Below are 16649 nucleotides of genomic sequence, written 5' to 3'. Positions count from 1 at the left end.
GTGCAAACAAAGTAAACAATACAGCAGTGACCAGTGGTTGAATAACGGTGCCTGCACACTAGAAACTAATGCAGCATGAAAAACGCAGTGTACTTCAGGGTGTTTCAGTTAGGACGCTAAGTTTAGACACATCATAATTATTACATAATCACCCAATCCAATTAGTTGAGCTGACTACAATTATTTTCCACAGTTGGTAGCTTTCACAATCCTATCTTTATGTCACTACAAACAGAATGTGATGAAAATGCATGTATATAAAAGAAAGCAGCAAACAGTTTATACATACTAAGCCTTACAAAAAAACAAAAAACAAACAAAAGATCTGTCTTCTGACTGACGCCCATAGAAGGCAAGGGCTTGTTTGTTTATTTGAGCTGCAGCCTTTTATGTTGTCAGTTGTGGACTAGTATTAGATTAAAAGTGGCCAAAGTTTTAGTCAGTTTGGCTACTTTTACATTAGATTTTAAGAATTACAAACATTAATAAAACATGTAAATAAAAAAGGCATTGTTAATCTCAATTATTTAAATGGCAATTAATCATCAGCTAAATTTCCAGGATTGACATGCCTAGCAGCGTTCGCTCTGTCAGGTGGGAGAACATGCCTGTATGAAAACATATACAAGCTGGCAAAGACCTAAGTCTGAACTTTAATTTGTGCTTGAATGCTTGAATTTAAAGCATACAAACTCTGCCCCTGCTCCATTCAGCTGTGTCTTAGACAAGATCAGCATGCATTGTCTCCTACCCCTCAGTTCTTGCCTTGTCTCATTTGTAAGCACCTTAAGATTAGTGACAAAAAGAAAGCAGAAAATCAGTTAACAAGTAAATAATAAGATGCTTTACACTGAATCTACACACATCTGCATGTGAATTTGCAAAGCGTACTTCATATGAAGGTAATGGAGTCAGGTTCATAAGTAATTAGACAGTGACATAAACCTTTGAATTTTGCCTCTGTGCACCACCACAACAGATTTGAAATGAACTAATCAAAATGTTAATGCTTAATTAAAGCATCAATTCAAGGCATTAACTGTTAATATTGCTCATTGACAGATGACAGATAAGCAGTTTCATGGCATGGCTTGTTCCCCCATTATTTCATGACATATTAAGATAAATGGTGTGGAATATGCATTTAGTAGCTGTTCATGGGAACTCTCAATGTGCAGTCCTAAGACTTGATGCCAGTGATAGGTCCCATCATTAGACTGAAAAAAAAAACAAGCCTATAAGAGAGATAACTTTAAGAGAAGCCAAATTAACAGTTGGGCACATTCTTAAAACAAAAGAATGCACTGGCAAGCTCAGCAACACCAAAATAACTGTAAGACCACAGAAAACAACTAAAGTGGATGATTGCTGAATAGAACAGAAAAGCCAGATTAGACTAGAAAACATCTAAAAAACCCTGCCCAGTCCTGGAAAGATTCTTTGGACACATAAACCAAAATAACGGCACTTTGCAGTACAGATAATGTACAGGACAAGCAACCCAAGAGCTTCTTAATGCAAAGAAATAGAAGGCTCTTAAGTAGCATCAGTCATCTGGTTTCAACCCAATTGTGCATGCTTTTCACTTACTGAAGACAAAGCTGAAAGCAGAAAGACCCACAAACAAGCAGCAACTGAGGGCATGAGGTAAAGGCTTGGCAAAACACCTCAAGGAAGGATTAAGTGATGTCCATGGGTTCCAGATTTCAGGCATTCATCAGCTAAACTGGATTTGCATTGAAATATTCCTTGTATTTATAATTGTAGGGTTTCTCAATTTACTTTTGAGCCTGTGAAAATAGGGAAAAGGTCTGTAATTCCTAAACGGTTAATGCAATATTTCTGTTAAACCCCTTGAATTAAATTTGAAAGTCTACATTTCAATCACATCTTGATTGCTTAATTTCAAATCCACAATGGTGGTGTACACAGGCAAAGTTACAAAAATGATCACTGTCCAAATATTTATGTGCCTGACTTTAATTGGCCTACAAGGGTGGTCAGGTGTAAATGTATAAAGAGGAATAAAGGACACACTCTTCTCCATCTCTCTCACTTTAACTTTACAAGCGGCAGGATTCCCATCGATCCAAGGAAACCTTGACTCTTCCACCGATCGAGAGGAGGGAAATGGAATTCTGACTGTGCTGATGATGGGAGGGTGCGCAAGTCCATTAAGACAGTTTGGCTCCGTCTGGCACTTTCAGCCCCCCCAGTACACTCTGTGCCCAACTTCTTCCCTTAAAAGGTAAGAATGAAAAATATTTGTCTCTAAAGTGCTGAGAATAATGGACAGAAACAAAAATGACTGCCAGTCCATTAAAATGGCAGTACTCGAACAGAAGGAGAAAGGTCAAGTCCTTCTGAGCAGCCGCACTTGGGCAACGAAGAGCAACTCACATGAGAACAGGCCCTGCATTTGTAGTAAGCCTCAGCCATGATGAAACCTCTCTCTCTCTGCTGGATCAGACTAACTAGGCTCTTAAAATGGGCTCTAGCTTCAAGTTTAGCAGAAAGCACATGGTCAGAGGAATGTCAACACCAAGCTCCACAAGGAGGTTCACTCTGTAAAAGCTAGTGGGGCAGGGGACTGCTATGGATTTCTTCATGACTAGTAGGGTCACTGCAGCACAATGTTTGGGTTAATTCACAGAGGAACACTTTATTGTTTAAAAGTTGCTCTTTTCTGTTTCAGCAGTCTTAATCGGGAGCCTCTCAAAATAACATTAGACAAAAAGGGGACATGAGATACTTTTGGGCCAGATAAAAATGATAATAGTAATTCACAGCATCAGTAATTCACAGACATAAGATTACTCAACTCTTTTGGTCAAAATAAATATCTGGGCATATCTTCAGCAAAAGTCTACTTTGTCTTCTCATGTCATCTTATTGCTGTCTAGGAGTAGGGCTGGACAATAAAATGATTGCGATATAACTTTTCCTAAACAGAGCGATAAGAAAGGTTAGATAAATTTTTAATATAATACACCATACTCACACTTCCATGTTCTAGTGACAGCTGTTTTCTACTGCAAAGAAAGCAACACTACTCTGCTGTCAACAGGAGAGGATGCACTTCTGAATTTTTCAACATGATTAGAGAGCGAGGCGGCAAATATACTTTAGGAATCTGAAACGTGGAGTTATACCTTCCCTGTCTGAGTGGTGTAACAAGCGAACTGTTCTCCTGTGACCAAGTGTGAGTGACGAGATCCAGGGCGTAGCTGTACTGACCTACAGTGAACTCACCTCTTTACTAACATCCTAACAAGCTTTAGCAACGTTAAATAATGTCTGCTCCTCTCAACTAAAGCACTGTTACAGCACTCGGACAGTCATATTTAAGTATTAATACACTCCCAAGCAATGAAAGTGAAAGAAAGACATTGGTTCATGCAAGTCACAGCCGTGATTTAAACGTAAACGTAAAAGTAAACTGTGGAAGCTGTGAGTCGGTGGAAAGTGGGAGAGAGTGTTGATACACTGCAGTTCACCCCACAAACTACTACAGAGGAATCCAGTCGTCTGCTTGCTGGTGTCTGAATACAGTGATATGCTCTGACATGGATGTGGTAGGACTCATGGCAGTAAGGCGGTGTGATCCATCACTGACTTCCTGAGCTAGCTAATGTTTGCTGTTTGTACTAGGTTGACGTTGTTGAGAAACTAAACAGTGTAGTACTGTTACTGGCCACTTGTTTAGCATTTATAATGGGATAGCCGAGGACCCGTCACCAGACAGCTAAAACAATCTTTTCTTTCTTAAATTATGACTATTACAAAAACTGGTTTAAACAGGAATTAACCACCCATACTACTATGATATGAGACACCACTGCAGGAAACTGGGAGGGGGAGGTGAGTAGTAGCACACATTACAAACTTGGCATGTCTATTTAATCCAGCAACATAAAAAAGACAAAAATAAAAAAGAAATACATGCCTATACAGTCATAAAACTTTGAACATGATAGTTGAATTAAACGTTTTGGTGACTTTCTAGGTAAAAAAGGTTCATACATCTGCTACAGGTTAAATAATTAAATGTGTTTTTTTTATTTTAAGTGCATAATGTCTGTTTATTTACTGAGTTTAACATATTGGAAAAAATAAAGCACAAAATAATTGCGCCTTAAAAATCAACAAAAGAAAAAAAAAACAAAAAACGGAATTGTCCAGGAGTAAGCAAACTTTTGCATACAGCTGCATCTCTGCATGAGACTAACTTAGATAAAGTCTGACTAGTCTACTGCACCCTCTATATCACTGAAAATAAAATATCAGCAGCAGAAATTAATCTAACACAAGCTTGTTTGTGTCATGGCTCCTGTTTCTGGTTTAAAATGTATTGGTAAATGTAAGGAAATATAAAAAAAACATGCCCACCATTGTGGTCGGCATGCTACCACTGCGGTGCTGTGGTGACAGTTGCAGTCCTGCTTCAGCAAAATAATAGGTTCACATTTTACCAAATGTAGTGCTTCTATGGCATAGCCCTACTTCAGCTCCCTTCTCTTCCACCCCATTACCTTAGCCCATCTGCCAAAGCCAAGCCAAACTGAGGATCTGTCGGCTCACATAATTTGGCCTGCTCACCTTATTAAGCTAATTCCACACACAAACAGCAGCACTGAGACCTGTACTGTCTACATAGCAATAGGTTTTGACCACCTTTAAACGAATGAAAGCTTGGTGCAGAAGGTAAAGCCTCTAAGACTAAAAGAAGAGGTAGATGATTAAAGGTGCAACAGGAAGCCCACCCGCTCGGCCCTTCATAATAAAGTATGCATAGCACATCTTAAGTATGACATAAGAATGGAAAACAGAAGTATGCTTCAAAGGGCAATTCTTGTTGTTCTTCCCTAAGCCCACTGTGCACAGGCATGTCAGCTATGCACAAATGATTACAGCAAAAATAATCATTTTCTCTCAGCAGGGAGAAGAGAAATGATGCAGAAGACTTGCAAACAGAGCTCCTTGTCTAGAACTCAGGAAATGGAAGTCTAAAGAGGTAGCAGGTAAAAAATGCCCCACACTGAGAGAGTACTGAAAAAAGACAAATGATTGACACTCATTTAACTGCTGTAAAGTTATACTCAACATGAACAAATGCACAGTTCAGTTCTCAAGGGTGTTGTATTTCCATCTACAGTGACTCATACGATAAAATGGGAAAAAAGAATATAGTGATGCAAGAATTAAGGTGCATGCTAAAACTAATTTAAACTAATTTGGTTAACAGCCTAAATGATATTTAAGTTTCTTTGGTCCATAATGACATATCATAAATAGTAGTTGCAGTATTATTGTATTATTACATACATTTTTATGCACTCTTCAATGCGGATGTTGGATAGTGTAGTGGGTAACACCTCTGCCTTCTACACTGTAGACTGGGGTTCAATCCCCACCTGGGCAAACACCCTACACTATACCAATAAGAGTCCTTGGGCAAGACTCCTAACACTGCCATGGCCTATCTATGTAAAATGATCAAATTGTAAGTCGCTCTGGATAAGAGCGTCAGCCAAATGCCATAAATGTAAATGTAATGTAAATGGATAATACAAGGTTCCTATTTAAACCTAACCAAAAGTTTTCTATACATTTTTCCTTTTTCTTTGGGTAAATAGTCACTGTTACCCTCACTCAAATAGTCCTGGATAACCAGGCGATTGATCAAATATTGTTGATGATTGACAAGTAACCTGATGACAATATGTAAATGGAAATAACTGTCATTTTGGGAAAAGAACTGAGAAATAATTAGAGAGGACTAATTTACTATTAAACAGCTTCTAACTATGTTGGGAAACTGGGGCTCACATTTAAGTTTAAGTCTGCAGGTGCCCCAGGGGTCTGCCATAGTTCTCTCTGCTATGTGTTGTAATGCTAGCTTTACCACATGGCTTCCGTTTCTACTTATTTTACTGTACATTAGGTTTAGCTTGACTGAGTGGAATAAAAATAAATGCTTGTGAAAAACAAATGATTTGGAACTTGAGCTTGCTTCAAAGTGACTTGCTGCAGTAAAAAAGGGCTCAAAAAATGAGGTTGCAGCAGAAGGCATGTATATGTTTTAATAATGATCTATAGTAGTCAATTTATCGACTATTTAGTAGTAATTAATAAATTTAACTATGAATAGTTAAGCATTTAATGCTAACTGTTGTCACCTTTCACTTCAGTGACCTTTTTATAAAGAAATCTGATGAAACTGGACCTTCCCAGGTTTTAGCTGAATATCTCTGGTACGCATATGTTCATAATTTTGTATCAATCCGTTTCGAAGTAACAATACATTTTGATCAAAATGAATGCAATACAGATGTGCAAACTCACAGTGTCTGCGAACTACTTCAGTTTTGTGCTTTAATTTTCTGTGCAGTGACTCAGCTAGCTGAACCTCTACTGAAAGAAGAACAGTGAGAACAACTGGCTATATTAAGTTAAGTGTGTTTTAGTCATTTCAGGAAATATTATTTGAGTAAAAGACTCTTGTTTTTGTCCTTTTTCTGCATGAGTGCCTTCATACTGCCAACAAAGAAATATAAGACTTATTTCTGTGGGATTACAAATATATAAAATACAGTCATTTTTGTACAGTAGCCTGGCATTGCCTAAAAGTTCTGCTTTAACAGAGTAAAATAATTGTCATCAAATATCACTCTGAAATTTGTCAAATCTAGACATCTATCTGATGCCGATGTTAAAAAAAAATAAGTCTTAGTGATGGCATTATCTGTATGTAACTCACCTACAAAACTTGTTAACTGAACAACCGTTGTAATATCTTGGGGTGTATTCTTTGTCTGCAATGGTGCAATCATTGTAATTAAACAAGTTACTTACATAAATTGTTTCCCCGTGTCTTTTTGATAGTTCCTCACCTCCCATACCCCAGCCTAGTCTAAATTAATAGCAAAATAAAATCATCCATTTACTGGACATTTGAACATTAATCTTTGGGCACTTGCAGGTATATTGTGTGTGAGATTAACCTAATTAGAACAAAATCATGGATATAGGTTTCCTTGTCTCAGGGGTGGGGCTGTTTGTGAGTCACTGTGTTTGGGCTTATCATGATATCTGCAATATGTCAAAACTCATATCATATTGAGACAATATTTTGCCAGGGTAAGCCTGTACACCCCCCATTCCTAGCACTGGTGCTTCAGTTAGTGTGGAAAACAAACATACTTGCAATATTTCATCTAAAACATGCACACACCAAAAATGGCAATAACTCTCCAAGCAACCGACCCAAAAAATCATGTCAGTCTCTCTATTACACAGCTCCTCATGTCTTTCAGAGAAAAGAGAGCATTCTGCGTCTATGGGGGTGCATGACATCTAAACAGAAAGATAAAAACCAGTCATAGCATAGACTTAACGTCATAAAAATTCTTTAAGTCTGCACTGCAGTATCTAAACATCAATAAATAATGCTACGAAGACTGAAGCATTTAATCTGCCACATCCCATCAAGGTCACACCAGAAACAGTTCCTCTTATACTTAATATTTGGACAACAGTGTACATAATATCATTGTGCACAAGTATTCATGTATCCAAATATTAAAGGTTAAATCTTTACGTAAGAAATGAGATGGTTGGTTTAGCTTGGTCTGGAAAGCTACCGAGAAGAAAAAAGGACTGAAAAAGGCTGAAAAGCAGTCTCATAGGGCCTAGGGTTAACATCAAAGGACCAACTTGCTATGATCAAGCTGATGTTAATGTCATGACTGAATTGTCAAATATAGATTTAGCAAACTCGGCCTAAGCAAGTGGCTGAAAAGGAGGAACCATCTTGATGCAGGAACATTTATACACAGCTGAAGTTCTTTGAAAACCCATGAATAACTATATACTATAGACCAAAGTCAAAGGTCACATAATATTGTAGCTGCAATGCTACAGATCATGCTTGCAGAATTGCCTTTCCTGTATTGCTTCTGGGCCTGGGCAGCTGGCTACTGTAGAATCAACAATAAATTCCAAAGCTTTTTGGAGAATACTTGAGCAGAATGTGAGGCCATCTGTCCAAAAGCTGTAGCTTAACTGACAATGGATTTTACAATAGGACTATGATCCAAAAGGAAGCAAAAACAAGGAAAGAGGGTCAGTTCTTGAATAGCAGAGTCAAGGGACAGCTCTACAACAGCAAAAGCCCAAGTCAAAGCCCAGAACCAAATCTAGATACATCTCCACGACTTGAAGTGGGCCTTACATGCATGAAAGCCCTTGAGGATAAAGCACTTAGCAGTCTGTATGGAAGAGTGGCCCAAAACTTTTTAGGAAAAAGGTGACAGACAGTCATGATGCTTTTTCTGCAACTGGTGGAAACGCCTGAGGTGTGCTTAAGATTCCTGTTCTAAAATACTGCAGCTTACTTTCAAAGTGCAAGTCACAGTAATAAAACACCAAAACAAATGTTTCAACTGTGACTTAAACAAATAAAATTAGCCACAGTGTTGCAAATGAGCATTCTAAAGAAATGCCTTCAAACTCCAATAAAAACAGAACTATAATTCCTAATATAACCTGCTGCCCAGCAGAGCCTGGAATGATTCATCGCTCGACAGATGTGTCAATCAGGTAGGATTTTGAATTAAATAATGGAGACGAAAGACTTCAACGTGAATCATGAAACAGCATTAAATCTTTCAGCATTAGTCTGTAGAAGACGAATGAGTCAAACAATAAACACACCAAGTCTAAGCTTGAACTTTTTTGTATGGAAAGGAAGGAAAAATGTTACCAAGACTCATTTGTCATTTTACTGCTGAATGCTGCAGTGCACTGTTTCCACCACAGAAACTTACACAAACCGGTTGAGAGAGACTCGTCATCTGATGGCAAACACAAGTGTCAAAAAGGGAAAACAAATAGGCCCAAGAGAAGGATTTTGTAATTTATGAACAGGCTGAACCAATGCAGCTGAGTCAAAGCTTCCATTATTTATGAACTAGCTCCCTCCCCTGTACAGAATTGGTACCTGGACTTCAGACCTATGGGGTGAATAAACAGCTTCTCATTGTAATTCATTCCTTGTAAGGCATTCAGAATAAAAACCCTTTGGCTGAAGATGTCTGAGCCCTCCAACGTCTACAGATGTCACCGCATTGGTCTTTTAGTGATAAATAAATTATGACTGCCTGCCTTGATGCACCATCTAAAGTAAACTAATGTGCCTGCTACTTTTCTTTTCTGTAGAGTGTCTCTAGCCAATGAAAGAGGTAAATATAAGTCATAAATTAAAGAAGACATGCTGCTTGTAGACTACTGTAAAGCCAGATCCCAAGTTTCAGTTCACTGTGTACTGCATGCCAAAAAGAAATAAGCAGCAGTCATTATACATCAGCTTCAATTACAACTCCTCCTTGAGTACAATAACAGCCATAGTGTGCAATGTACGTCGAAAACGACTGCACATATGCTGAAGCCTCTAATCTCCAAAATTATGATCACAGACTCAGACTTACTAAGCAAGAAGAAAAAAAGCCACACTGCCTACCAGAAACTAAGTAGTGATGCTTTTTAAAAACTAGACTGTATAAAAAAACTGTCTGAATAAAAAACACTGTCTGAATGTCAAGGTATTATAGCACAGATGACCATTTCTATTATCATGATCTACTTAAATTCTGCCCATATTAACCACCAGGCTACAAGTAGCCTACTTTGCAATATTCAGCCCAAATGTTCTTCATTTTCCTGGAATGATAAAGCAATACCACGACCAGCACCACAAATGGCTTCTTATCCGCCAGCTTTTTAATCCAAGCTTTCTCATCCAAAAAGCAAACCCGGTCTGAGGCAACTCAAGCTCCAAGTCTTCATTATCAGTCAATTAATATTAGCTCGAGTAATTTATGAGATTAATTCTAATTAAGGCTGCTAAAACGAGATTCACCTTAATCAAAAGAGAATAGACTATTCTGATACAATTTGCAGGGGAATACATTAGCCCACATCTCTTAAACACACTTGACTATTGGCAGTGGGTCTCTTGGAGGGCTGCAGGTGTTATTAAATGGCTGATTATTCCAGCTCCTCGCCACATTCACCCACGAAATGAACCAACAAGACATCATTACAGACACATTTTCATAGCCAAAAGTAGGGAGTCAGACTTCAGTGGCAAAATACAACACAAAAAAACAAGAAAAGGCACGGAACTTTACAAGGGATTCCAGTTTGTGGATATCGAGAAAAGGGGGCAATTAAGCGTACAATGCCTGCTTTATCGACCATTGTCTTTGCCTACAGCCTGTTCTAACAGAATCCATTTTAGTGGAAATTTCTCAGACCACATCAGCAGCAGCAACTGTGTCAGCCTCACTATGGCAAAAAACGCACCAAGTTCACAGACGCTGTGCCCTCGTCCACAGTTTCTTTTAATCCGTTAGAACGTGCTAATATTCGCACTGAGGTGGTGAAGGAGACAGGACAACCCCTCTTAACCGAAAAAACTACGTGAGTAGAAAAATAGCTCGCATAATTACCACAGGGCTCGGTTTCCCAGGACTCGCTCAGACACTTTGCCTCCTCGCCTTCCCCAAATTCGGACAGAACATTTTCTTCTCCGGTGGTACCGCAAGAAAGAATACGAGCGAAAAGCAAGCCCAGGAAAAGGAGGTGGAAAAAGACACACTTCACTCAAGTGCTCAACATTATCGGGTCCAACTATTTCGTAGAGTCACCTAAAACCGAATCTTCCATGCGCAGTTGGAGACTGATATTAATCCACAACGCATCTCCTCCTCGTCAAGCAACGGCGTCCAGAAGCTTCGACCGCTACCTTACCGCCATGAGGAAAAACCCTGTCCAAGACACTGGAGCTTTTTAAAGGCTTTTTTATCCGTTCCTCACGATTCTGAGTGCAAGCTTGATAAAATGCAGATATCTCCACTTGTCCGTAGCACGGAAAGGATGAACCGCTCGTGAGAGCTTCAAAAATGGAGCATCGACACGCCTAGTGGCGCCGAGAGGAACTTCACCGTTTCTGAGGGTGATTTTTTAAAGAGACACTGGATACTCTCACCAAATGCAACTGTTTTAGCCACAGAGTACATTTTTCTCGATGACAGGCGTAATTGGCCAAATCCAAGTCTGTGAAGTGACCACAAAACGGTCTTTTTTTAGGAGAACTGTCAACTTGTGCCCTCCCCGTCAAGGTAAACAGGCGGGGAGCAACTATAGTACCTCAGTTTCCGTTTTTTAGACGTACGTTTTACATAGTGTTTTCAAATGCCAAAGTCCCATACCAAAAAGCTTCAGAGACATATTTAACAAGAGAATATGATAAATACTCACATTTAGTTTGGGTTTTCACCTGACACAGCGCATTTCACACCTCATTCCTTTGTTGATAAATGCTGAACCAGGAAGTTTCATTACACGTCTGTACATTCGTAGTCTTTTTCTCCTGACCTGTCGTGTTTTTTACCTTAATCTAAGTTTTTTGTTTGTTTGTTTTTTCTTCAGACGCTTTTACTTCTGTTCGGATCATCATTTCATAACAGTATTTTTGCTGGTTTTAGAATACCTCCCAAACCAGTTTCTACCCACCTCTGCTATTAAAGGTAAAGGCCCCAATTTCTGAGCTTCTTTTGGATGTGTGCTTTATTACGAGAGGGTGAAATAAGTTAAGTGATACTTTGTTAATCCCACAAACGGGGAAATTCCACCTCTGCTTTTAACCCCCTCTGTGAAGTGAAACACCATATACACACTAGTAAATACACACACTAGGGGGCAGTGAGCACACTTGCCCGGAGCAGTGGGCAGCCCTATCCACAGCACTCGGGGAGCAATTGGGGGTTAGGTATCTTGCTCAAGGACACCTCAGTCATGGACTGTCGCTGGGGATCAAACTGGCAAGCTTCAGGTCACAGGGCCAGTTCCCTAACTTCCAGCTCACGACTGCCCCAATATATACCATATAAAATATATATCAATTAAAAATTTTAAATAAAAATCTAAGCACAAGGACTTGGTTTGGTTGTCTTTTTCCATCTTCTAAAAACCTGAAATCACAGCTTCAGCTCTAATGTTTATTCCAAAGCCAGCTTTCGACAGTGTTGGGCAGTAGAGTCACTATATGTACATGCATTAGTTTAACTGGATTTCACAGTAATGTCAAACAGCTTTTTGGTAGCATTTTATTGATTGCATAGCAGGATAGTTAACAAATCATTTTATATACTTCCCCAGACTATATATAAAAATACATTTTAGTCAAACAGTCATGTATTCTGTGTCATTTTGTTGGAAATGACCCTTTGCTAACCTTGCCTTTTAGTTACTATTGCTATGTCTGATATGCACACGACCTCAACATGTCAACTATGAAGTTCTCAGTAGTAAGGGATTTACATTTACATTTACAGCATTTAGCAGACACTCTTATCCAGAGCGACTTAAAGGAGTGCTTTGTCTATCTAGAGAAAGTATCTTTGCTAGTTACCAATAGGTTAGAGAAAAAGACAGTCCTGAGCTCAGATACTGCTAGATACAAAATTCAGTGTAGATACCCAGAAAAAAGGAACAGAGTTGAGCACAGATCTCTGTGCCATGCAGTGCCATGCAATACAATACAATAAATTACAATACACAGTGCATTCAACAATAAAGTAAACTACAAAACACAGTGCAATACAATAAAATATGATATTCAAGTGGAGCACAATATATTGCAAGGGATGATTTAGTCCATAGAATTATTGGCAAATCTTGTAGCAATGCATCCAGGGTTTCAGAAGTGAGCAAACAAAAAAAGATGTGCAGTCCAATCTGAAGCTTCCAGTCATAACCATGATCTCGTTTCTGTCATTAAGCACTAAAGAAAGCTACAGCCCACACATGGGCTACCTAAAACACTGAATTATTGAATTATTTACCATAGCTGCTAATCAGTGTGAATATTTGGATGTCATCAGTCAGTGTTGTTGATTTAAACAAAGCGGGTTCGCAGATGCCAGAAACAGCAAGTTTCCCAAAAACAGCTTCTTGCAGTACAGCATATCAAACAGTGTGATATGTGAAATCATGAGTTTTGAGCTCTCTACTCCAAAATCCGGCTCCCAACATTATAGGTTTGACAGTGACATAGGGGTTTTTGAGGTTTTCCTGCGCTTCTTTGCTCAGGGCTTGGGGTTTCAAGCAGAAAAAAAAAAAAACATGACAATGATAGGATAAGACAGGGCAATGTCTGTTGTGAAGTCATCAGAGACTCTGTTGCCATAATAAGAGTTTCCATGATGTTATAATGAGGGCTGAGCTTTGGCTTTGCGTTGCGTGGGTATGTGCAGATAGAGCTCTCCTCCATAAAATCCATGTGGATTGGGCATATAACTGCTGGTCTGGCCCTACCGTGCCACAGCTTGTCTCCATCATTTGATATGAGGCAATTTACTGGATATAGTCCTTGTGTCCTTCTACAGAGTCGTTTGGAAAGGAAAAAAATGCCTATAGCGATCTGGGTCTTTCTAGCTCTGTAACATCCTGTCTTCTGTCACATCATTAATGTTGCATATATTAATTAATGCTGACACTTTTTCCTCTCTTTTAGTGGGCCCTAGCAAATGAGTAGTTGAAAGTTTTTAATGCAACTTTTATGCACTTTAGTCTTTAAGAGTAAAAGAAGGTGCAGACCTCTGCTATGATTCAGTCCTCTCACCACATTTTAAAGTTATATTTCCAATGGATCCACAGATCAAAGCTCAACATTTAGGCAATCATCAAGTCTCCTAATGTCAACAATGGCAATTACACCACTCATTCACTTTACTTTTGAGGATCCATGCCTGGGAGCCCACAGCCTGAAGCTATATAGCCTATCTTTACAGACACCACTATATCGACCATGATGATTGCTTTGAAACACTGTGTGATAGCCCAAACTTTCCCTCATTGAGATATCATTGGTGCAATTGTGTGTAATTGTGTGTGTTGGAGGGAAGCTTCTGAGAACCTGTTGCCATGCCAGCCACTCTCCCATATGTTGCCTTTGCCGTCACTCATAGGCGGCGTGCCGTTCCGCAAATTGTTCCGTTTTTCTAGGCGCAATGTAGGACAAACATGCAGCCAGATGTTTGGGGAGCGGCACAGAGGCTTTGGATGAAAGGCTACAACACATGCCGCCATGGCCCCAAGCGTAAGACAGCGTGCCAAGTGAGGCGCTGGAGTAATAAGCGCTCCCCCTCCGGCAGGCTCCGAGGAGCCGGCCCGCACTGTGTTCCCAGGGGCCATGGCAGAGGCGCAGCTCCCTTCCCCTCCTTTTCACCCTCCTCTCTGCCTCCTCCTCACCCACCACATGTGTTTCCTTCCAGCGTGAGGGGGAAAATGAGCCAGCCTACAAATACCGAATCCCACACGTTTGACCACTCTGGATTGCTTTCTACAGTCTTAAAAATAAATGGTTTGTGCATATAACCAGAAAAAAAAACTTTAAATCATATAGAACCTTCACATTATGGGGAGGTTCTTTAAAGGTTCTTCACACTTACACATATTTTTTATATCCATTAAAAGTTTCTTTCAGGAACAAAAAGTGGTTCTTCTATGGTAATGGTCTAGAGAATTATTTTCGGCACTGTTAGTTTTAAAAGTGCATCTCTGTCTGCAAAGCTTAAGCCTACAGTATAATTTCCACAACTGAAAAGCTACAAAACTACACCAGAACACCTCACATCTTTTTTCAAAAGACTTGTTTACTTGATAAAGCTGACCAGAGTTTTCATGTGGGATGTGCATCTGAGAATTTATTTTACTGCAAAATGTGGTTGCTTTGTTGGTTTCTTTGCTGCTGGTAGAATGGAAACAATCAAAAACTATTTTTACAGAAAAGTAATATCGTAAGGCATGTATGATACACTACAGTGGATAAATACATGTATTTCTATCCAATTATTCTAGATCCAGTGTTTCTACAAGCAACTAACAAATCATCAAGAACATGAACACATATAATACCAGATACTTACTCTTCAACGTGACCTTCAAACTGTTCCACAGCCAATAAAAAACAAAACAAAACAAAACCCCTCATACAAACATTCAGTTCCTCAAAGAGCGTCCTGGAGATGCAGGATGCTCAATAATGGCTGCTGTGGAAAGCAACCCTGGGGCAAAGACAACACTGATGCACAGGCTGGGTGATTAGTAAATGGGTCAGGTTATAATCCATAAATGCATTAATCAAAATGAAAATGCCTCCATTTGTGATTGCACTTGCCTCCAGCACCACACAAAGCCACTCTTAGCCAGCTTCATTTGTTATGAGGGTTCAGGCAGGATCAGGTGAGCTGGAAGGCGAGTTTTGTCATTCTAGAATCAGCATTCTCATACAACTAATTACAGTTCCATAAATGTCCGACCTGTTCACTTTGCAAAATTCATTTGAAAGTCAAAAAGAAGAGCGGGTTCCTAGTTAAGATTTGATGGCGTTTGTTCAGAATTGAAATGTCTTAGAGAATGACAGTTCACTGAGGACTGATTAATATAAAACGCCTGCTATTTCAAACAGACGCCACAGCATTTTGGCAATTAAACATCTTGTTTTACTTCCTTGACATCTCAAGTGCTCTCAAAATTAGTGGTGACACCTCTTAGCTCAATAGCCCTTGGTTTCCTAGTGCTGGTCCTGGAGGCCTTCTGCCCTGCATGTTTTAGCACTGTCCCTGCTTTAACACACCCACTTCAACTCACCAAGGAGATGCTAATGAGATTATTAGTTAGGTCAGGTGTGTGGGGAGCCAAGTAAACACTAAAATCTGCCAATTTAAGAAGTCTGCCTGCTAATTTATCTTCCCACAACATACAGTATGTTCCAAAAATGTAGGCAATACAAAACGATGCATGTAAACCCAATATTATTAACAGATGTAACCCAAACATAAAGTTTAGTTGCACTATAATCTATCTCCTCTCTCTCTCTCATATATATATATATATATATATATATATATATATATATATATATATATATATAAAATCTATAAAATATACTTTTTTGCCACCTCCTATGAAAGCATATACAACAAAGCAGTGAGTTTAGTGGGGTATGGTAATTAAATGGTGGATCATTGTAAGGTGAACGTGAATGGTGTTAGGATGATGAGGACCGTTCCTCATCCTCATGTGACTTCGCTGTGAAGTCTGGGTATTAGAGTTCCTCTTGTTTCCCCAGTGGATTCTGGGGAATGTAGTTCTTGTCTGTCTGAGGACTAGAAGAATACATGACAGGCATAGCCTCACTAAATGATTCCTTGATGCCAGGCTTACTCTGCACTGGCCTAAATGAACAGCCTTCAACCCTGAATGAAGGTGTTTAAGTATTTCTGATTGCAGAAACCTGTGACAAAGGTTACCTTTTAAACCTTTTACCAATACAATTGTTAATGAGTACACATGAAAGAAAACTACTACAAACAAGCAAACAAAAAGGTTTGACTGATGAAGTCCAAACAGAGAAACACTTGAAAGTTGTGGTTCTGAGAAGTGTTGATCTCTTTTCATCTATTTTGCCAAGTTTAGCTAAGCAGTCCTGCTAACTATCCACAGAGAAAGAAAAAAGGTTTCAGGGGATACATCAGACATGTGAGGAAGTAGAAAAATTCATTCATTGACAAAATTTTGAA

General features: G+C 39.2%; 1 protein-coding gene across 5 annotated transcripts in view; it reads right to left on the bottom strand.

The window, feature by feature from the left end:
* The window catches only part of nlgn1 (neuroligin 1), a 307133-nt gene that overhangs the window by 231891 nt on the left and 58593 nt on the right, over nucleotides 1-16649 (bottom strand). For 2 of the 5 annotated variants that reach the window (XR_005131524.1, XM_017717825.2), the window contains exon 1: nucleotides 10512-10948. The exons of 1 other annotated variant lie outside the window; for it this stretch is intronic. The gene's annotated coding sequence lies outside the window, so the exon portion shown is untranslated. Of the gene's footprint in view, nucleotides 1-10511; nucleotides 10949-16649 lie in introns of those variants that run through there. 2 more of the 5 variants (XM_017717827.2, XM_017717829.2) reach the window with 1 other exon arrangement.

The sequence above is a fragment of the Pygocentrus nattereri genome, chromosome 15 (genome assembly GCF_015220715.1).
Source record: "Pygocentrus nattereri isolate fPygNat1 chromosome 15, fPygNat1.pri, whole genome shotgun sequence".
NCBI classification, from domain to species: domain Eukaryota; kingdom Metazoa; phylum Chordata; class Actinopteri; order Characiformes; family Serrasalmidae; genus Pygocentrus; species Pygocentrus nattereri.
The sequence above is the reverse complement of the archived record's forward strand: the minus strand, read 5'-3'. Positions and strand labels throughout refer to the sequence as shown.